General features: G+C 33.9%; 1 long non-coding RNA gene across 1 annotated transcript; it reads left to right on the top strand.

Annotated features, from left to right (window-relative positions):
- The first annotated feature begins 765 nt into the window (after window positions 1–765).
- LOC111513003 (uncharacterized) lies at window positions 766–19163 on the top strand. Its single transcript, XR_002723154.2, has 3 exons — window positions 766–1362; window positions 5700–5861; window positions 18973–19163. It is a non-coding gene; the product is annotated as an uncharacterized lncRNA (long non-coding RNA).
- Window positions 19164–24677: the final 5514 nt, after the last annotated feature.

Raw genomic sequence — 24677 nt, 5'->3', positions numbered from 1 at the left:
ATTATTTCTCCCATCTATCTACACCGTAGCTTCTGATAAATACCTGCCGGAATACAACTACTTCCCTGTATAGATTTCGTTTCAAAATATTTATTTTCCAGTACGTATGTATTTCTCCTCAATACAGTCTGCAGACATTGGTAAATCGGTAAATGGGATTTCTTTCCCGCTTGAGGCTTTGCTCATGAGATGGAGCTGTTACTAGTTAACAATTTTTCTTTTCTTAGAAGAAGGTTTTATACAGGCAGCGGAGCCAAGTTGAAATTAACCGGGTACCAAGAAACTACTGTTTGGGTAGGATCTTTCCTGCACTGATGAATGGTAATACCTCGAAACAGGCTTGTAGGTGATCTACTCGAATAATTTCAGCTTAGTCCTGCTGATGGATGAACAACAAACACCTGCAGGGCTAACCCCAATGAGGTATCTTGCATAAATGTCTGTCGTATATAATTCAATATCCAGCGTGGTATTGGCCGGGAAAAAAAAAGTTGTTTTCCCACAGCCTACGGTGTAGGTAGCTGGGAGAGATTAATGTTTTCAAATTTTATTTCGAAATATTTAATTTTGTAATCAAATTAAAAACTTTATATCCGTTGAATGAATATTTTCCATACTAAATTTGTAATAGTTTCCTTTGTTGTTCTGTGTATTTATTCCCAATTCTCACCTAGGTTATATTGTAGTCTGTACAAGACAGTGATTAGCTAGTATTTTATTATACACATTGATAATAAGCATGACATTTATATTTATCATGGACTTTTTTTCAGCTTGGTCCCAGAAGAAACGCTTCTTTAGATGAATGTCCGAAGGGATAATGAACATGCTTAGAGTATCTTGGTCCTAGAAAGTAACCCCGACTTTGCCATTCTGTAATGAACCAAAGTGAAGGCAGCATACAAATCAGGTAATTTTCTTACTTCAAATTGCGGTTGAATTTGTATGAAATAGTTCAATTGGCAAATTGAATCAAAATCATAATCATGAGAATAAAATATCAATAGTGCAATGAATGTGGCTGCTACGCCGCTGGTAGAGTCCCAAGGGCGCATGCCTGGAGAACGGTCTCCAGATCAGGGAACGGTGGGGTCGAACAGTCGATTGATGGCCTTGATTGTATATAAGTACATTAATAAAAGGAGTATAAACGTGATCGTACATGATTGTATGTATATGTACATAAATCTCTCTGAATACTATTGATGTAATCAGTCTGTAATACCTAAGTTGATGGATAAACTGGTCACTTGGCCTGCAAGAATGTAATAATTCCACAACATCATGGTGTCTGTTCAGGTCGATCTACCATGACAAATCCTATAACAAGTGAACAACATTTGTTATGTGCTTTGGAGAAAGGTAATCAAATAGATTTTATATACACCAATTTCTTGAAGACATTTGATAGGGTTAATGATTTGTTGTTATCAAAACTGAAAGCTCTAGGTTTCGGTACTGGTATCTATATATACAGGGCTATTAAAATTCGTTTCTGAACATGGGATCTCGTAAACAATTAAGAGATAAGAGTGTTGGTTAAACTATGGCAAAGTTGCGTATTTTACCTATTCAATGATGTAGAGAAATCGAATATAGCTCTTTTGGTTCTGGAGATATACAGGAAAAACAAAAAATTCCAAATTATTTTTTTGTTTATACCTTCTTTATTAACAGACATATTGAAAATCTGTCCAAATTTTGCTATTGGCAATTGATACTGGCTGTCACAATATGTCCATGAATTTTTTATACAGAGTGTCATCTGACTTGGGCCACCCCCATCTTTGAATTTTTGAATACGGACCTGTATTTTTTGTTGTATTTTTTGTATCGTCGACGTTCACTTCATACTGAGAAATTAAATTGAATTTTATATTTCGGGATGTTTTGGTAATATTTGATTATTATTGTGTGAATTATTCCCTTTTGATTTACGGACCTGGAGTTGAATAAAAACACAATAGCAACTTTCACGTCTCCTTATGTACCGTAGAGTGTTTGGAGAGTTTTTTAAAAATTTTTTGGTACCTATACATTTTTTTCATTGCTCTGAGCGTTTTCTACAATGAATATTGAATAGGAAAAACTTTTATGATTATCCGAAACATATACACATCAAAAATATATTATGTGTTTTAATAAGCAGAAAAAAAAATGATAGCAATAATAACATTTGAAATGAACACTATAATTTTAATGAAAATTGAAATGAAGTAATTTATATACACAAGAAAATTAATGCCGCAATAAATGTTGGAATTGGAGTCCTTCCATTTCGAGACATTTTTGAACTCGGTTTTTCAAATTATTTATTGCCCTTAATACACTTATTTGCTGTATTGTTGCGAAATCATTCAAAATCCTGAATCTCGAGTCTTCCACACTTTCTATCTCTTTGCCAGCGTAAGTCCTATTTTTCAATGTCCCCCATAGAAAATAGTCGAAAATAGTAAGATCTGGTGATCTTGCAGACCATTATATTGGCCCAGTATTTGTCTCGAAATGGAAGGACTCCAATTCGAACATTTATTGCGCCATTAATTTTTTTGTGTATATAAATTACTTCATTTCAATTTTCATTACAATTATAGTGTTGGTTGTGGATATTGTTATTGATATTCTTTCTTTTTTTGCTCATCAAAACACATATCATATATTTTTTGTTTTAGATATGTTTGAGATAATCATAAAAGGTTTTCTTATTCGAAGTTCATTGTAGGAAACGCTCGAAGCAATGGAAATATGAAAAATATGAATAGGTTTCTGAAAATGAAAAAAAACTCTGTAAAAACTCTATGGTACATAGAGTAAAAGTGAAAGTTGCTATTGTGTTTTTATTTAATTAAATTAACCAATTTCCAGGGCCGTAATTTGAAAGGGAATAATTCACCCAATTATAGTCAAATATTACTGAAACATCTCAAATATAAATTGAAATTCAATTTCTCAGGATGAAATGAACGTCCACGATCCAAAAACTACAACAAAAAATACAGGTCCGTATTTGAAATTTCAAAGATGGGGGTGGCCCAAGTCAGATGACACCCTATATAAAAGTTTCATGGACATATTCTAATAGCCCACATCAAGTGCCAATAGCAAAATGTGGACAGATTTTCAATATGTCTGTGAATAAAGAAGATATAGGCAAATAAATAATTTGGGATTCCTGTATATCTCCAGAACAAAAAGAGCTATATTCGATTTTTCTACATCATTGAATAGGTCTCTAAAATACTCAACTTTGCCACAATTCAACCGACACTCTATCTCTTATCATTTATGAGATCCCCATGTACAGAAACGAATTTGAATAGCCCTGAATAAAAATGGATGTTTGTCGGTTGGTTGGTAAATGATAAAATTTTATATCGCTCAATCGATCGTGATGAAACTTGACATGTATAGGTAATTTTTCATAGAGAAGGTTTTTAGGATATCAATTTTTCTGTAACTCGCCACTAGATGGCGCGGTAGAACAATTTTTTTGAAAGCACTGTTCTATAACGCTGCGCACTCCTAAGTTCATGATTCTGATTCTGTCAAAACATTGGAAAACCAGCGATACAGCAACATAGTACTAGTACTACATAATAATAATAATTTTATTGACCACTTTCGGTACTTAATGTACATATGGCAAATCAATAATTGTAATATATGTTATATACATATAAAGAATGAAAGAAATAGTTAGTCATACTTGAATTAAAAGTCAAAGAATAAAGATAAAATATAAATATAAAAACATAAATCACGGCACCTGAAATACAAATGTTACAATTTAAAAACCTACTCAAAATGAATATAGAGACATGTCCGTAAAATGCAATAAGTAAACAAATATGTAATATTTTGTCATACATTTATATGTATAAAATAGTTTATATGTGTTTTTATTAAATTTAACTTATATTGTTTTCAAAATGCTGTTTAGTAATACGATTAAAAAGAAATACAAATGAGTGTCAAAAACGAATAAAATTTATATCAGAAAAAAATTAAGAAAAATGTACAGTGAGTACGTCCACCCCTGGCTCTAAGAAGTTCGGCACAAACGCGAGGCATGTTTTCCACCAAATTTCTTATTATTTGTTGTGATAACTGCTCGTAAATCGTCAAAAGAGCATCTGCAACTTGTTTAAGATTTTGGAAGGGTTGATGATCCTTTAAACGTCTTTTCAGTTCATCCCAGAGCTGCTCAATAGGATTTGAACCCGGACTATTAGCTGGTCATCTCATAACATTAATATTGTGCTCCTGTAGGAAATTTCTCACGACCCTGGCTACGTATGGCCTGGCATTATCTTTTTGTAAAATGAACCCAACGCCCATATTTTGGGCTGAACCCAGCGCCCATATTTTGGGCAAATGGGACGACATGAGGTTCCAATATCTCCTCTATGTAACGGACAGCCATTAAAGTCCCTTCCGAAATACCACAAGGTCCGTGTGTCCTGTCAAAGTTATACCAGCCCATACTATTATCGATCCACCTCCAAAGGGAACAATTTCTTGCACACAGTCATCCAAATAGCGTTCACCGGAACGTCTCCATACCCGAACACGTCCGTCATTGTTGAATAACATGAATTTTTTTTCATCTGTAAACATTACATTGGCCCATTGCTCTAAATTCCAATTACGATGCTCTTGACAAAAGTTTCTACGATTTCCTCGATGAGCTGGAGGTAATCTAGGAGTTGTACTTCGTAAAGTCGGTTTTGTATCGTTTGGATCGAAATTGGCGTTCCTGTAGCTTCTATAAGGCGATTTTGCAGTGTTGTAGCAGAATCGGTATGTTATGCGGAAACCCAAGCCTCTCTAACTTTATATATAGAAAATTTGATGAAACAGTGTCAAATGCCATTGACAGATAAAAAAAAAATACTAATTACAAAACTATTGGCATCAGCTTCGGAGTATATGTTATTGAGATAATCATAGGCAGCGGTTTCTATGGAACGATCTTTTCTAAATCCATGTTGATTATTACATAGTATATTATTTGACTCTGAATAATTGACTATTCTAGTAGCCACCACTTTTTCATACAATTTCGAAAGAGAACAAAGTAATGAAATTTGTCGGTAGTTATTCAGGTCATTTCTATTTCCTTTTTTAAAAAAAGGAATGACTTTCTTGAACTCTTCTGGAAAGTAGCCTAGCATGTAGGATTGATTCATTAGATAAATGAGAGGAGATACAATAAGGTCAAATATTTCTTTAACAACTGGTATTGACATGTCATGTGATCCACTCAAATTTTTATTTTTCATTAATCTCAATGAAGCATGAATTTCAGCTTCAGTAATCGGTCCATTCTCAAATGAGTGTACAATATTAACATTCGTACTGGTTGTACAAGGTAATGTTAGATTTTGACCTAAGTGTGTGGAAATAGCCGTTTCAGCAGAATTTGCAAAATGATGGGCAAATAGGTCTGCTACAGCAGAAGGGTGTTTAACCACAACTGATTCATGATGGAGAGTGATAACATTATCAGCATAACACTTTCTTTTCTTCCCAACTCGTTGTTTACTATATTCCACGTTTCTTTAGTTTTGTTACTGGCATTGTCAATTTTAGTGGGAAAGTAACTAATCTTTTTTTGCTTGACGTTATTCTTGTGTTGTTTCAGCCTAGATTTGTATACAGCCAGCCATATTATATTTATGTTCAATATTGATTTTCAGATAATTGGCTTCACAAATTTGAAGATGGAGCTGTGTAGTGCTTACATTCTGATGTTGGATGAACAGATCGTTTCATAGCGCAGATAGTTGTAACTGGATAGATGTCAAAAGTCAAAAAGACCATCAACGGAATGATTTATGCACAATCTCCAATCACAGAAGGTAACTCTTTGTCTATTTCAAAAATGTGTCAGTCATTACTAACTACTTACTAGTTACCTTTTTGATAGAAGACAAGTAGTGATTATTAACAAAGTACTAAGTGAAGAAGGGGTAATCAACTACGGCGTACCCCAAGGTACAGTTTTAGGACCAATACGCTTCTCTATTTATACAGTGTATTCCTTTAATGTTCCCCCCCTTTTATTTTTTGAAGGGGTCAACTCAAAAAATTGAAATTTGGGATAGTGAAATTAATGCACAAATACTTTATTTTGAAGTGAAATTTACAGATGGAACTTTCAAGATGGCGACTGGGTGCTATCTGGGAAAAAAATTGAATGGAAAGGGGGGTCTTGTGATACATCATTTTGAAGCTCCTGACGAATACTTCACAACCCTAGAATATAATGTCAATATCTTCAACTACTACAAAATGGCGAATAATTGCCTGAATACATTGACATTTAACTACATAATAGGAGGTAATAAGTTTGAGGTCAGTTCAGAAGATGCTCGAAATGGTTGCCTTGAACTTTTTGACATATGAACAGCCTATCAGATATTTCACGCCAAACATTTTTGAACACAGTAACGTCAATATCTCTACAAATATTTATTATTCTCTGCCGTATATCCAATATTGAAACAGGTTCAGTTTTGTACACCTTTGCTTCAAAAAGCCCTACAAAAAAATTCCAAAGGTGTCAAATCTGGCGAGCGGACTGGCCATTCCGTAGGACCTCGATGGTCAATCCAACGACCGGGAAAAGTAATATCCAAATAGTTTCTTATTTGTCTGGAGTAATGTGGTGGTTCTCCATCTTGTTGAAATACAATATCCTTATCGAATTCATTAGGATTCGCTTCGACGATTTCAGTGATGAGAGGGTCAACAGTAGTTTCCAGCATATTCCATTATAGTTTCCCTGTTGAATTTTGATCAATAAATAGAGGTCCTACATACAATATGGTTTCCCAATATTCCTGCCCAAACGTTATTTTTTTCTGGATATTGCGTATGTGTTTCCCGGAAAACGTGAGTTGGTGTCACTTCAATGACGGCAATTTTGTCTGTGAACATTGCCGTTTTGAAAAATGTACATTCGTCACTGAAGCGGAGATAGGTAGGATGCCTTGCAATGGTTTCTGTCATGATTTCCCAGAATTCTGTTCTTTGATCAGGGTCATCTTCAGTTAATTGGTGTATCATTTTAATTTTGTATGGATAATACCTATTCCTCTTCAAAAGTCTCCACACAGTAGAAGGAGACACCTCACAAATATTCGCGGCGGAATAAGTAGACTGTTCATGATTTACTACCATTTCACCAATTATTAGCTCTTACTATTCTTCATGTACACTACCGGTAGTAGTGAATTTTCATTGAAAATCCTTTCGGTCTCGTGAAAGATACGCGTCGCATCGTAAATAAAAATCGCTTCAATTTTTCCTTCCAATGGACGAGAATTGACCATTTTAGAGATTGTTGACGTGGTGCTTTTCTACTAGTAAAACCGAAAACTAAATGGGAATATTTGAACTGAACAATGATGTTCATTGTTGTACTGACATTTTTGTTGTTTTTATAAACAAAAAATAACTCAACAAGCTTTATCCGGTTGTTGAAATTGTCATATGGCAGATAAAAAAAATATTTTTAGAAATATCGATATTAATGTGTTTGTCTTCAGGCAAAGTTCCGCCATTTTGTAGTAGGTGAAGATATTAACTTCATATTCTAGGGTTGTGAAGTATTCGTCAGGAGCTTCAAAATGATGTGTCACAAGACCCTCTTTTCCATTTATTTTTTTCCCAGATGGCGCCTAGTCGCCATCTGGGAAATAAAAAGGGGGACAATATAGAAATGTACTGTATATGAGAGGGACTACTTTGGAAGGAACAAAATAGAAATTGATGAATATTTTTAAAAAAAAAAAATGGAAATTGACCAAATTTTTTGAACAGACCTCGTATATATCGTCGCCTGAGTGTAAAAACTGGGTAACTCATTTTGCACTGTTCTGAGTTATTGGCAAAAATATAATTCTGTTGGTTTTATAAATGATCTGAAAGCAATTGATTAACAGTAATCTTTATCTTCCTCTTCCTCTTCCTCATCCGTTCTCCTATGTGGCAGGTTGTAGTAAAAATCAAAATAGTCACGGCTTAATGCTGGTGGATTCATAGAAAACAACGACATCAAGTCATTGTATTTGACCTCAGTTATAGGATGACCTCGAGAATAGCAAGGCATCAAACTGGTCGTTTGCCGGCGTAAAACCTTTTTATTACAATCCACTTGTATGAAACTATCCACTTCAAAAGTCTCATTACACTCATATCGATACACATTTTCTTTTTTAAATCGGAACCAGCACAGTTTTTGAAATTGAACAGGCTTATTGTTTATTTCTTTTTTTCTCATGGTTAGCTGAGTATCAGCAAATGTCTTTCAATCAAAGAAATCTGTTCCCTGAATATCATGCACATTATAGGGCTTATCGCCCTTTTTTCTTGCACTTCTTGCGCTAGTTTTCCAATCACCTGGCCAGAGAGCCTTCCCAACTCTCTTAAACCACGGTGCCAATGGCGAAGTGCATAGAGTCGCACTCCATCTCGCTGTGACCAGGCGTTAAAAATTAAGGATGAATGGATTTCAAGTTGGCAGTTGTTTGAACTGTATGCATACACATTGCAACAACATATTTATTGAGATTTTGACCCCCACAACGATCACTGAAACACCTTCTTCTATGGAACTTGGAAGAGATTGAAAATACCGAAATAGATGGGTCGCTATTTCACAACTCCCTCTACCTCCTTGACCTTCATGCCACATAAAACAGTCACCTTGTTTTGTAACCACATTATAAATCGTGAAATTATAGGTGGCTAATCGACATTTATAAAATAACGCATTATTTGTGGGGTCAGAAGGACAAAGCAAAACTTGTTGCAAATCGAAATTGCAACTGATGATCTTATTGTTATATTGTCCAGTCGTTTCGCTTCTCGAGAATTATCCTTCAGTTTTTGGTGTGCATGATAATTTTTCTTCATGTCTGCTGTTGGATCAGCTTCGCTATTGAAGGCTTCACAAATCCGATATTGGTCTTTTTTTGGTTTGTGAAAACCCAGATTGAAGTTGTCTTTGAAACAATTTCGGTAGGTGGATAACTTTGTCGTTGACTTTCCATTTTCTTGACACCATTGAACGTACATCCTGTACATGGTGGCTAAATTCAACGACGAGTCCAAGTATTTTCGTTCAATATCTGATCTGCAGTAATGGGATGGAACGCATGGAAAACTTTTAATGTCCAACATTATGTCTTGGACTATAGCAGGATCTAAGGTGCCACCTCCAACAGATGCTGCAATATTTTCGTTTGACCGCTTCTTCATAGCTATGTCAACAACGCCTTTTCAAATTCCTAGTGTGTTGAGGAACATAACTTTACAGACTCGGTTGTTTTAGTTTTTTCACATTTTTTCCCATGTTGGCATGAATAAAATCTCGTTGTCGTGAGTAATCTCCTAGTTCGTAATAGGCCTTGAAAATGTTAAGCCTTTCAGCTTCTGGGATTGTTGAACATTTCAATCTGCAGGTTTCCTTGCAAGGAAGCATCATTTGGATAGCTGGTCTTATTTCCCCTTTCGTTGTAACGTATTCCTTTTCTAAAAGTCTACTTTTTTTCTAATATTTCTTGGCCAATTGTCTGGATTTCTTCTTTTTCTTCTAGGCTTATCAGTCACCTCTGGATGTTCCTCCATTCCTACTAAGTTATTTCTGGAATTTGATACCTCAGAGTCAGAAAAATTATTATTGAGATCTGTTTCTTCAGAATCAGAAGAAGTATGACTAGGAAAATATTTAGATTCATCTGGAGAAAAATCACTGACACTGTCATCACCAGCAACCGTTCGAAAAACTTCTACAGAGTTATTATTACCTCGTTCTGAACTTGACCCTCCTCTGTCTTTTTCTTGATGTATCACATCATGACTCGGTCCGGGAAGTGGAAGCTGATCGTTCCTCAATTCATGTTGAAGACAAGCTGAGCCATGTTTCAGAGTGTGATCTCTCTTCTGTTTGTTTTCGACAGACACTTCTGGAAATTCTCTGTGAGTCGATTCTGATTCGGAAAAATTGTCTAGTTCCGACCTAAATTCATTCTGGTACAACCAAGTGCTCATAGACTCCGGCCCTATGATGTTTTTACCCAGACCTAAAAAAAAGTTAAAACGATTAAGTATTCACATCAAATACACGAAAGTTGCAAAATTACTCAAATTTGAAATAACATGTAAAAAGTAGGTATCTCAACATAATTCCATAACCTAACTTTATGAAAACATTATAAAAACTGTTACTGTTTCAAATTTTAACACTTGCTTACCTTTTGCTTGGTTCATGGTCACCATACTCAGAATTTTAGACGCTCTGGATGTCATTATTACTCTAAGGAACGCGTTACCGGTCTAACCTACGAATGTCAATACCTGAACTGAAGAACTGAACTTTTGAAACCATAAATGCAGGCCTGCAAAATTTGTAATAACTAGGTATCTCTTGTTACATACTTCTTACAGAAAAGACAACGAATATTTTTAAGGTTTGTTTGGTGCAATAAGCTGCTATTTTGAGTTATCTACTTTTTGCACTATAAACGATCTTCTGAGCGTTCTGAAAAAAATAGATGTCTTCAGTTACCCATTTATGACTTGACAACGAGCACGTATTTTATTTTATCTACTTTTTACAGTGTCTACTAGATGTCGTTACATTACTTTGACAAGTTACCTATTTATTACAATAAATTCGGCTTGTTCTCGACTATATGCAATCGTGGAGAACTAGAAATTGCAAAATTTGGAGTTACCTAATACTCACATTCAGGCGACGATATTGTGTAGCAATCCTGTGAATGCTATCTGATTCAGTTCCATACCGAATGATCTGAGTACAAACTGAATAGGAAAAAGTGTTTTTTGAATAAGTCAATGTCCTTATGAAAGTTGTTGTTTCAAAAATATTTCCTTTGTTAAAATACATTGAATTTCCACAGTATCTCAATGGGGTGAATCAGAAGTTTGCCCTTCCTACACCTGTATAAAGTTCTACTTTACAGTTTTTATTTTTATATTTATATTTAGAAAAGCTTTATGGACGAATAGATAATTGTTTTGTAAAGTCTCCATGAGTTCTTAGATATGGGGAAAATAAACTTGAGTATTTTTGCTGGTATCCATTATTTTGGTAAATTTTCTGAATAACATCCAATATTTTTCAGGAACGTTGTATACACTTCAAATTAAGTAAGATAAATACATTTACTGGATGAAATCAATACCAGATTGTATTTCTTGAACACTGATTCCTATTTCACATTGTGTTGAACCCAAAACCCAAAAGCAAAACATTCATAATGCAACACAAGGCTGTTTCAACCTGCCAAAGTAGTCTTCAGGAATACTAGGCTGATCTAAGAATTCATTGTTGACTGAAGTTTTCGGTTCTGTTTTCATCTAGTTGCTTTACAGTGGAAACTACGGAGAAAATAAAGGTTTCTCAATCGATGGTATTTGCAAGAGACTTTCGTGGGAATAGTTACTCATCTTGGATAAGCCAATTTCTATTTATCTCATATTTGGCATCTTCATGAAAGTAGTTGCTCATCCTTACTTCTACTCAAGTTTGACCTTCAAGTACATTCGAGATAAAAAAAGCAATTTATTTCCATCAGGAGTACCCCGTTGCAGAAAATGCTATTATTACAGAGTATGAAATGGATAATGAAAATAGGTTGAAAAAAGGGTCACGTCTAGCACCATCGATGAGAGGCAAGTCAAAACAGTGCTGTCTGCTTGGATAATGAATATTGGACTCCCGATTTCAATCATTTAGAACGGAATGTGAATCATTATTTGAAAAAATGTGCTTGTGTTGATTTCATTCTGTAAATGGATTTGTATTTCCTAATTCAAGTCTTTGACGGAGTTCCTGGGAAGTTTTTATCCGGAAAATTCACCAAAATTAAACGTACAAGCGAAATCAAATACGAGAGGTCTGCTAAAAAAATGGGCTGAATTTTCAAGTTTCGCGGTCTACGTACAGTCGATGAGAGTTTTTTTTTTGTTTTCTATTGTTGGTACACTGCTCCGAATATATGTTCACAGTTTCGGCTATTTCACAAGTGAATTAAATGCTCAAAAATACTTGAAATTTTGACAGTGGCAAACAGAAAAATGTTTTCAAGTGGTACAAGCTTTTCACAAATGGTCTATAAGATTTAAATGACGACGCTCACTCTGGACGCTCCAGAACATCAACAACAAAGAAAATGTTGAGAAAGTGAGGAAAATTGTTACGGTGCATTGGTATTGGCTCTCCAGGGTTCTTCCATTGGTAAGATTGGACTTTGGTTTTGATGTCACAGACATATACCAATGATTTCCCTTTTAAGCAAATCTGGATCGCCGTTGACTTCATTCAACAACTCTGAGCGATGCTTATGCGATGTTTTTTTACTCCGCTGCCACACGCTTCATGCCCAAAATTTATGAAAAAAATGTGTGGCATGTACCAACCGATATGCCGACATCCTCAGCAACTTCTCTAATAGTGATTCGACGATTCTCCATAACAATTTTCCTCTCTTTCTCAACATCTTGAAAATTTCAAATGGAACACCCTATATATTATATCATTTTTGAATTTTGCATCGAAATCCAAATCACTTTTGTGAACCATGTTCTATGCCTATCTCTCACCGTTTTTAAAATAATAATCGTTTTGTAATTTTTTTTGGCATATGTCTTTCATATGATGATGATTACTTCTTAAAACTCCTGCTAGGTATAAAATGTAAAACAGTGCTCTCATTTCTATTGGATTCGTATCATTACAAGTATGCTTATCCTCATACATTTCTCTGCGCCTATCAATCATCAAATTTGTCCACTTGACAATATCGGCAATCATATCTTCATCGAAAAAAAACTGCCAACATTCTATTGGGGTCTTGGCTCCACGAGCACAACCTTTAGGTCCTGGCATTTTTGTGATAATGTTCGTATTCGTCTTGTAGAACAATGTTTGTACCACTTAGTCACATTATCTTTTCCTGAAAAACGATTTTCATTCAAAAATATTTGAAATTATGCATTACATTTACTCATACCCTTGAAATAATTGGTACCATGAAACATTTTAGATTGTTCTATAGCTAACTGAGGTTCAATATTTTCTGTGTCAGAATGATCACTATGAACACTTAAATGGTCCAGTTCATTTTCAGACTCTGGTCCCCCAGCATCAGAGCTACTATCTTCTAGACACTCTTTCCAAAGAGCTCGCCATCGCTCACAATTATTGTGATGCGCTGATATATTAGATTAGATATTTCATGATGAGCGTTAATTAGCCGTTTCTGGCAAATTATTCAACGGATCAACCTGAAAATTCCACAGTATGCATAAGTCAATATGACCTACACGCCTAAAGTATTTTAGACGAAGCGGCGTTGTCGCTTCTACTATAAAGTAGCGGCTTCTTTGATTTTTCAAATATACACCCCGTATATGATTCATTAGGATTCATTATCACTTTGTCAACAAATTCATATACTATTTTTCTATACCTATCTATTACCGTTTAGAAGATATAAATTAATTTCGATATTTTTTTACCAAACATGAACTTTTATAAATGCTGATAATCTTGAACTCTCTTGCACTAAAACGATCAAATTTGAAATGGAGTGGAGTGATACTATGAGGATCTTCACTCCGAGTCATATTTCCATTTGCCTCATACAGGGTCTTCAAAAAATGCAGATACTTTGATCTCATGAAAAAATGAGTGGAACTCAATTTTCATTTATATTTCAACATTTTTGAGCTCTACATCCAATTTTAGATTAACTTTGTTCAGATAATACTATTTCTATTTTGAACCGTTTTCGAGATAAACTGTTTCAAACGGAAATTGACATGGTTTCCTTGTTCATCACTCATTTTTGTAAAACAGATTTCGTTCGATGTTTCTCAATTAGTCACAGATAATACAATGAAAAGATAATTATTAAAATACTCCTCAACCATCGAATGAAACTTCTCTTCAAACAATAGTTTTATTAACGCTGAAACACGAACTGAAAATAATAAACCCATAAGTTTATTCAATCGTCAGTGTATTTCAGAATATGTTCTAACACATCTCCACCTCTACTTAAACAAACATGTAATCTCTTCAAAAGATTGTCATGTGTAGCGCTTCTGATCAAGTCTGGAGTCAAATTATTGAAAGCAGTTGTAACTCTCGATTTCATATCTTCCATTGTTGTTAATGGAGTAAAGTAAACCATATTTTTGATGAAACCCCTCACGAAATAATCTAATGGATTGCCATCTGGTGTTCTAGGAGGCCAACGAAAAGGTCCATTATTACCAATCCATCTGTCTTCGAAGTTTTCGGTTAAAGCTTCGCTGACTGAATGAGAATTATGGGGTGGAGCACCATTTGGTACAATACACGTTCTCTTCCTGGTCTATTTATTTAAAATCATTTGAATTCCATTCCTCAGTAAATATTCATATTTTGATGCATTCAAATTATCATCATAAAACTCGATATAAAAAATTGACTCATTCTTTATTCTTTGGCGGACAACATGGGAATTTTCTGGCGCCCAATAATGACTGTTGTGTCTATTGAAAACTCCATTTTTTGTAAACTTGGCCTCATCTGTCCATATGATATTGTCAAAGAAATGTTCATCCTCTTGAGTCTTGACAAGTAACCATTCACTCTACGAGGTAAATCAGCCTCTTTCAAATGTTGGACACAGTAGGGATGCCATTTATGCTTATTAAGAATTCGACAAATTGTCACGTAGGGTATACCTATCTCCCTCTCAGCCTTGTGCAGAGAAGCATTTGGAAATGCATGAAAGTATCCCAAAACTGTTATACCATTGTCATCATCATTCACTTTAGTCTTCATACGAATGATGTTTGGATGGAAGGTTCCATTCAACCTACAGTTTTTTAGTAGTCAATTTATCACATTATTATTCGGCTTCGGAAGTTGTGGATATCTTTCATGAAATACTCGGCATGTTCTACTTGCAATTCTATTGCACTCACCATAAATTATTAATAAATTCAAAAAATCTTCCTTACTGTAACCTAATCTTGACATTATTCTATTATAATTGGTAGCTATCACAATCAGTCAAAACCACCAACGAAAGTCTGACGTTAAATAATTGGTTTATTTATTTTTCCAAAGCACACTATTAAAAAATATTGATGTATACTGTTGTACATTAGAGACCAATACCTCAATGTATACAAATTGTAACTTTTTCTAAGGTAGGTACATACCAATTTCGAATTGACTGATCTGAGACAGTTGAAAAACTGGATCAAAAAGAAATATTACTAAGTATAAAAAAAATGTTGAATATCCAAAATAAGTGATGAAATTAAAAAAACGAGCTAGAAAACCACGCCAGTTTCCGTTTGAAACAGTTTATCTCGAAAACGGTTCAAAATAGAAATAGTATTATTTGAACAAAGTTAATCTAAAATTGGATGTAGAGCTCAAAATTGTTGAAATATACAGGGTGTTCCATTTGAAAAAATTGAGTTTCACTCATTTCTTCATGAGATCAAAGTATCTGCATTTTTTGAAGACCCTGTGTGAGGCAAATGGAAATATGACTCGGAGTGAAGATCCTTATAGTATCACTCCACTCCAATTCAAATTTGATCGTTTTTGTGCAAGAGAGTTCACTCGACCACCCTGTAGATTTCTATGGGTTGAACAAAGCCTGCAAAAACGGTAACTAATCTTTTATCAAGTTTTTTACAAACTGTAGGTTTTCGGCTGAAATGAATAATCTGAAAGTGTCGAGTTTGTACATTCCATGCAGTTCTTGCTCAGCAATTAAACTGGAAATATTGTGATTTAACATGGAACGCCATCAGTTACCATTGACTGAGATGAATAAAGCTGTAGGGCTTCTTCAAGGTGGCATGCGACAAAATGATGTAGCTCTTCGTTTGGGGGTCTCCCAAAGTGTTATCAGTCGATTGTGGCGGCGTTTCCGTGAAACTGGCAGTCCAGCCGAACAACATCCAGGGCGAGGACGCGCTACACCTGCAGTTCAAGACCGATTTTTGGTCTTAACCGCAAGAAGACAACCGACAATCACAGTACCTGAGTTGGTTAACGTGTTGCAGCAGACGCACCAGGTAATCATTGGTCGTGATACTGTCAGAAATCGACTGCATGAAGCAGATCTCCACAACAGAAGGCCACTTAGATGTCCACCTTTGTCGAGAGGCAATCGCGGTAGAAGATTAGAGTGGTGTCAAGAACATCAAAACTGGGATGCAAATGATTGGGCCATAGTTTTGTTTACAGACGAATCCAGATTTGGATTTCATCCAGATTCTCGTCGAGTAAGACTGTGGAGACGACCTGGAAATAATGAATGTTTGAGACACGTCCAGGAAGTCCACACATACAGAGGTGGTACAGTAATGCTATGGGGCGGAATCATGATCGGCGGCAGAATCGATCTCGTTTTTCCAAATCGCTCTATCAAAATTCGACAGTACCTCGACACCATTCTTCTACCTATCGTCCATCCGTTTGCTGGTGCTGTTGGTGAAAACTTCCACCTAATGCACGATAATGCTCGTCCACATGTCGCGCGTCTAGTGACTGACTGGCTCACCAACGAAGGAGTTGATGTATTACCATGGCCAGCACAATCACCGGACCTGAATCCCATCAAGCATGTGTGGGACATGCTTTAACGAAGAATTACTCCGCATATGGGAAACATTCACACAACGTTTCAATTGAGAGAGCTTTTAATCGCTGAATGGGCAAATGTACGTCAACAAGACATTGACAATCTCATTTTGTCGATGCACGATAGATGTAGGGCCGTAATAAACCAGCGTGGAGGCCATACTTCGTACTGATTCCAATTTTTTTTGTATTATGATTTTTTTTCGGGGTGCCAAAGAAGAGCCATATTTTTTTTTAGTTTTGCTTATATGCGCACTCAGTATTTTTGACCATTTAATAAATTTTGTTGTAAGTTACATTCGTTTAATAATCACCCGTCAACTTTTTTTCTCTAAAGCGATTTAAAAAAAAAATATTGCCATTTTTAAAAATATCCTTAGACTTTTCCGATGTGTGTAGATAGGTATAGGGAAATAGTATATGGATTTGTTGACAAAGTGATAATGAATCATAATATGATATTATATACGGGGTGTTCCATTTGAAAAATCAAAGAAGCCGCTACTTTATAGTAGAAGCGACAAAGCCTCTTCGTCTGAAATATTTTAGACGTGTAGGCCATATTGATTTATGCATACTGTGAAATTTTCAGGTTGATCCGTTAAATAGTTTGTTAGAAACGGCTAATTAAAGCTCATCATAAAAAGCCCTGTAGGTACTATTTATTCACGAAAAAAACAATCAAAAGCTGACGATATCCTTTCACAATTTTTCCAACTCGAATACCACGGTGGGGTATGACACACCCCGAAACACTTTCAAGACTTCTAGACGCTCCGAAGATAGTACACCGACTGGCTACTTAATGTGAATCCAAAGCTGAATGTGTAAAGTGAAGCTATAGGCAACTATGGTTGCATACGTGTAATGATATGTACTGGGCTTCAGAATCACTGAACATATGGGTATGTCATACCCCACCGAGGTAACGAAGGGTTAACAGCTTTGAAGCCATCCAAACGAATTATAGTAGGTACTTGTCAGGCAGAAAATATCAGATTGCCTTTTTTAGCCTTAAATCTTGTCAAAAGACTCTCACATATACAATGGTTGATAAATATGTAAGAAGTTAGCATTGGAGATCAGGAAAATTGAAAGGTTAACAATGTACTCTGTTGCTGAGTTTTTTAATGAAACATTTTAAATCGGATTCAATTCCAATACCGAAGTTATTACCCTGGTCTGATGTAGCATTTGATATGATGTATGTTCCTTCATTCATTTTTTTCTGACTGAAAACACAAGCTTGCCTTGCATGAGCTGAACAAAATGTCAGGTTACTGTTTCGTTTTTTTTGGGTAAAATCCATAACTTCTGTAATTTTCAATTTTCATTTGTTTTACCTTTTATATATTTTTTCAATTAGTTGGATACCTTAGTGACATTCGTACATTTATTGTTTCCTGCTCTTAATAAGTTGTCATGGATAGGTTCACTAGAACCTAAATGACGGCTCTATTTTGTTTGCAATACTGTAAATTACGAAAAGTTGGTTGTATTTTGGAACTGTAAATAAATAATAATCATTATTATTATTATAATTCATGTTTTGTTATATGTATCTTTTTAAATTATGTTTATATTCTGAGTGAAATGTGTTTTAGTGTCTATTTTTTAAACTATTCACAAAAGATATTATGCTTTGTCAATAAGAATTTTTGTTCCTCAGACAAAAAATATTTCTCTCTCTTTCTTAACTAATTGTTATTTTATAGGTTTTTTTTGTCAATTTATTGCAGGGAACATTTGGAAAACATAAAATCCTTTAAATCAAAAGAGTTATATTTTTAGGAGTGAAAGTTTTTGTCTTGCTTTCCCAAAAAATAAAATGCTTGTTTTTTGAAATCTACTACTGGAATCATTGAAGTTGCCCCGGAGCGCCAATTAATTTTTATTGTTTTTATTTCTATCGTTTTTTTAGTAAAATTTTCCATAATTGAATAGGAGTTATTTTTTAAATATTCAGAAAAAAATTTCAACAAGTGTGCCTGCACCATGTCAAAACAGCAACATTTCTATTCAAATTCAGTATTTTCCTCTGTAAAGGTTTCATCTGCGCTTTTTATTTTAACGTAGTGAAGTTCAAAAATGTCTATGACATTTTCGTATTGAAATAGATAAAAAAACTAATCAATACAGTTTATTGTATGATTTTCACTATAAGGTTATAGTGAAAATCATACAATAAACTGTATTGATTAGTTTTTTAATATGGATTTTCATAAAGTATCGGCCAGTTTTATTCAAGAAAAGAATTTAATTCATATATTTTTTTTCAGAATTCCCACACAAAACTGATGATTGTGGTCCTGTGAGGCGGAATGAAACATCAACATGGTGTTGGTGGTAGATCATAGACATGAATGAAACCCTAGGAATGAATTTCTTTTACAGTGATGTAAATATGTTATCTTGATCTAAGTGCGACATTTTTTCTCATGTAAATGATTGAAATAAAAGTACATGAATTTGTTAGGTTAGTACATCCTACAAAACAGGATATTGGTCAAATATTGTATCAGATATTTATTTATAACATTCATCTGAGGTAACTATATTGTTACTGCCAATACATGCCTAATATCATAAATTGTGGGATGTGTTGGAGAAATATGTATCTGACTTGATTCTTATGTGTGCATTCTGATCCTGTAGTAAGAAAGAAAGTATTGTTGAGACATACTTTGTCATTGGTTCAACTGGTTAGTATAACTAAAACTGGAGTATATCTGTTCTTATGTGCTTCCATAAGTTTTTTGAAGCCAGAAGTTTCACTTTCATTAATTTCAAAATGGCTAGGAATATATATGATTCAGTATTATTGAAAAAATTATATCAACTTATAAAGATGGGCTCGCCATTACTTTTTAGTATGATACTCGTTTTGCTTCTCAGTCTCCTTTTTCCTCAGTATTCTGTCCGACACTGTGTTGAATATGTTTCTGCATTTTAATTTTCTCCATATGGAGGTTTCTAGTTATTTATAATTCGTTTATAGATGTTTCTAACTGCTGCTGTTTCTGCTCTTCATTTCCATCATTGTGATGGATGTTTTTCATATCTTATATGTTTTTCAGGAAAACAAATGTGAAGTTTTGTAATGCTTACATTGTATATCAGTTATGAAATATTATACTGGATCTTATAAAATGAAATATGTGGGTCATACTGAAATATAATTTGTTGGTCCTCAAATTGCAAGGTTTATGAACATTTTTCAAGAAAACAGGTGAAAGGTTGCTGAGTCAATATTAGTTACAAAATATAACGCTGGGACTTATAAGAAGGAATATGAATTACGATTTGTAGAATGTGTCATCAAATTGCAAGGTTTAATGAATTTTTTCAGAAGATACGAAGTGTTTAAATGTCTATATATCATATCTGTTATGAAATATAACACCGGGTCTTATAAAAAGGAATATTTGCAACATATTGAAATATTATTGAATCTGTCTTCAAATCGCAAGGTTTATTGAATTTCCTCAGGAAAGCAGATATGAAGTGATCGATTCTTATTTATTTATATATGTTATGAAATGTGGCACTGGATTTTATAAGAAGGAATATATTCCTCATACTGAAATTTCATTTGTTGAATGTGTCTTTAAATTGCAAGATTCACAAACATTTCTTAAGAAAACATGTGAAGATTGGTGGGTCATCAGTAACGAAATATTACACAGTCCTATAAGAAGACATATGTGCCTCATACTAATATATTAATTGTTGAATCTTTATATGTGTCATACTGAAATATTATTTGTTGAATTCGTCTTCAAATCGCAAGGTTCATTTTTTTCAGGAAAGCAGATGAGAAAGGTTTTAATATTTTTATTTCCTATCTGTTATGTAATATAACAGATAGGAAAGAAAAGGATATTTCGTCATAGTGAAATATTATTCGTTGAATGTGTCTTTAATGATTATATTTTATATATGTTATGGAATATAATACTGGATCTTATAAAATGGGGAATTTGTGTCATACTGAAATATTATTTGTTGAATTCATCTTCGAATCGCAAGGTTCATTTTTTTCAGGAAAGCAGATGAGAAAGGTTTTAATATTTTTATTTCCTATCTGTTATGTAATATAACACTGGGTCTTATGAAAAAGAATATTTTCGTCATACTGAAATATTATTCGTTGAATGTGTCGTTAAATCACAAGGTTAATTGAATTTTCTGTGGTAAGCAGATGTGAGCTCTTTCAATGCTTATATTTTATATCTGTTAAGAAATATAGCACTGGATCTTAGGTAGAGGAATATTTGTGTCATACTGAAATATTATTTGTTAAATGTGTCTTCACATCGAACAATTCAGAAACATTTTTCTCGAAGGGGTGAGATTGCTACTTTATTATATCAGTTACGAAATATAACACTGGGTCTCATGAGAAGGAATGTGTGCCTCATGCTGAAATATTGTTTGTTGAATATGTCTTTAAATTGCAGGGATTATTAAATTTTCTCATGAAATATAGCACTAGATCTTATAAAATGAAATCAAATCTCAGCATTTAATGAATTTTCTCCGGAAAGCAGATGTAAAGTGTCCAATGCTTATATTTTATATCTGTTATGAATTATAGCACTGGATCTTATAAAATGAAATTTGTGCCTCGTACTGAAATATTATTTATTGAATCTGTCTTCAAATTGTTAGGTTTATTGAATTTTCTCAGGAAAGCAGATGTTGAGTGTTCAATGGTTATATTTTATATCAGTTATGGATAATAGCATTGGATCTTATAAAATGAAATATGTGCCTCATACTGAAATATTATTTGTTGAATTTGTCTTCAAATCGCAAGGATTATTGAATTTTTCAGGAAAGCAGACGAGAAAGGTTTTATTGCCTTGATTTCATATCTGTTATGAAATATAACACTGGATCTCATAAAAAGAATTATGCTTCATATTGAAATATTTTTTGAAGTCTTCAAATCGCAAGGTTTACTCATGATCAGTTCGTGAAAGTGAAAGTATGTTTATACGCCACTGGGATATTCTCTTATGAATCAGGTGTATACGTATTTTCAAGAGCAATTTCTTCATTTGTTTGTGTATAGCAGTTTTTTGTAGTTATATAGGTTTTATGAAGATTCTTCTGCAGTTCACTAATTTTTCCTCTTAATTCGCATATGATTAGTTTTTGTTGGTCTATCATAAGGTTTATGTCTTATGTTTTCAGTGCCTCTTGAATCAATAATGCATGGTAGTCTAACAATTTTCTAAGGTATTTTTCTTTTGTTAGATTATCCTCATTCAAGTCACTGATAGTTTTTTCAAAACGCTAATATCTTCCGAATCCATATTTGAATCAGAATCGCCTTTACTGTAGTTATTTATATTATCTTTTAAAAAGTGAACTTTTCCTTTAATTTTTGTCAAGCTACTCTAATGATGAATACCTGAACATGTACTGTATATATAGTCTCGTTATAAAGGAATATTTGTATCATACTGAAATATCATTTGTTGAATCTGTCTTCGAATTGTAAGGTTCAGGAACATTACTCAAGAAAACAGGTGTGAAGAGTGCTATGTTATTATATCAGTCACCAAATATAACAATGGATCTCATGGGAAGGAATATATACCTCATACTGCAATATTATTTGTTGATTCTATCTTCAAAATGCAAGGTTTATTGAATTTTCTCATGAAATCAGTGGTGAAGTGTCCAGTGCTTACATTTTATATCTGTTATGAAATATAACACTGGATCTTTTAAAATGGAATCAAATCTCAACGTTCATTAAATTTCCTCTGAACATCAGATATGAAGTGTTCAATGCTTATATTTAATATATTTCATGAAATATATCACTGGATCTTGTGTGAAGGAATATTTGTGTCATACTGAAATATTATTTGTTGAATCTGTAGCAGATGCGAAGTGTTCAATTCTAATATTTTATATCTGTTATGAGGTATAGCAATGGGTCTTATAAAATGAAATATGTGCCTTCTACTGAAATATCATTTGTTGAATCTGTCTTCAAATAGCAATGTTTATTGAATTATCTCAGGAAAGCAGATATGAAGTGTTCAATGCTTATATTTCATATCTGTTATGAAATATATATGATTGAATATTATATAAAGAAATATTTTTGTAACACTGAAATATTATTTGTTGAAGTCGCTGATATGTTGTTTTAAACGCTAATATCTTCCGAATCCATATTTGAATCAGAATCGTCTTTGCAGCAGTTAATTATATTATCTTTCAAAAAGCGAACTTTTCCTTTAATTTTTGTCAAGCAACTCTTTTGATAAATACCTGAATGAACATGTCTGCATATATAATAACTTATTGATTTAGTTTAACAACACTTATAAGACATATTTATGGATATCCGCTAATTCACTTGAGCACTTACTTCCGACCGCACACTGGTTAGATGCTTTGTAAATTCAACTTTCGAGATATACAACTTATTATTAAAAATACAAATATTCGCTGTTAAACGAAGGTAATCAAACACACACCTTCTCGTGTGGAATTTCCTTTGTTTATCGAATTTTACTGGAAAGCAGATATGAGCTGTTTCAACGCTGTTGAAAAATATTGTACCTATTGGATGTTATATATAGGAATATTTGTATCATACTGAAATATTATTTTTTGAATCTGTCTTCAAATTCTACGGCTCAGGAATATTTCTCACGAAAGGTGTGAAGATTGATACGTTATTGTATCAGTTACCAAATATAACACTTTGTCTCAAGAGAGGGAATATATGCCTCATACTGAAATATTATTTGTTATATCTGTCTTCAAATTTTAATGTTCATTGAATTTTCTCATGAAAGCAGATTGAAGTGTCCAATGCTCATATTATATATCTATCATGATATATAGCACTGGATCTTATGAAAGAATATTTGTGTCATACTGAAATATTATTTATTAAATCTGTCTTCAACTTGCAAGGTTCATTGAATTTTCTCATGAAAGCAGATGTAAAGTGTTCAATGCTTATATTTCATATCTGTTATGGATTAAAGCACTGGATCTTATATGAAGGAATATTTGTGTCACAATGAAATATCATTTGTTGAATGCGTCTTCAAATCGAAAGGTTCGGGAACACGAGTTAAATACTTTGAACAGAGAATTGTGTTTTTAAAAAATATTTATTTTATAAATGTACAATTGAAAACGACTTTCTCTATCAAGAGTTACAAATAGAATGAATAAAAAAGAACGTTAAATGATGAACATCGCCTCGCAAGTCCAGATAAGGATTTCTTGGAAAACCGCTGTCAGCAGATCATGTTTCCGTGAGAGCAGCAATCCGTGGGAACGGTCGTTCCATAACTTCTCCCTCCTTAAGTTCAAAAATGACGGAGTCATTTCTGTCTGGAAGGGACCATTTCGATTTCCGGGGTATTATCGTCCATTTTTGTCTTCCTAGAGAGAAGCCATTTGAGTATGGTATCCTTTTCTTCCTTCTTTCTGATCAATACGATCAGTATCAGTATGATCGATTCGAAGATGATTCCGAAGATCAACGTGTTGTTAGTGTTATCGACTTCATCGATCTTTTTCACTGTTGACAACTTTCCTGTCAAGTTGTGGAGCTTGTACATTTCGTTTGAGTTGAGTTTGGAGAAGTTTTGCGTCTCGTAGACATTCGGGGTTTCCACATTGTTGATTTGGAATTTTCATGTTGTTGAAAAACGTCTTTTGGGTTATTCGGATTTCACATGATTTGAGTATTTTGACGAGTGTGGGGATGTTAACTTCGATATATCGATAAGCTTTGCACTTTGAGAAAATTCTTTCTTCTCGTACGGGGATGATCAGCACTTCCTCTTGAGTGATTTGTTCGGCTATGGATTCGCCTACGTTGATTGGAATGGGTTGGCAATTTGTTGTGATATTGCCTTCAATCAGCTGGGTTGTGCACTGGTCCTGTGGGTAGTAGTCTTCTATACAGAAATATGTTTCCTCCAATAATGGACAC

Source organism: Leptinotarsa decemlineata, unplaced genomic scaffold (genome assembly GCF_025532065.1).
Source record: "Leptinotarsa decemlineata unplaced genomic scaffold, Ldec_3_MD MMD2_tig00078363_RagTag_RagTag, whole genome shotgun sequence".
Lineage (NCBI taxonomy): Eukaryota > Metazoa > Arthropoda > Insecta > Coleoptera > Chrysomelidae > Leptinotarsa > Leptinotarsa decemlineata.
The sequence above is the reverse complement of the archived record's forward strand: the minus strand, read 5'-3'. Positions and strand labels throughout refer to the sequence as shown.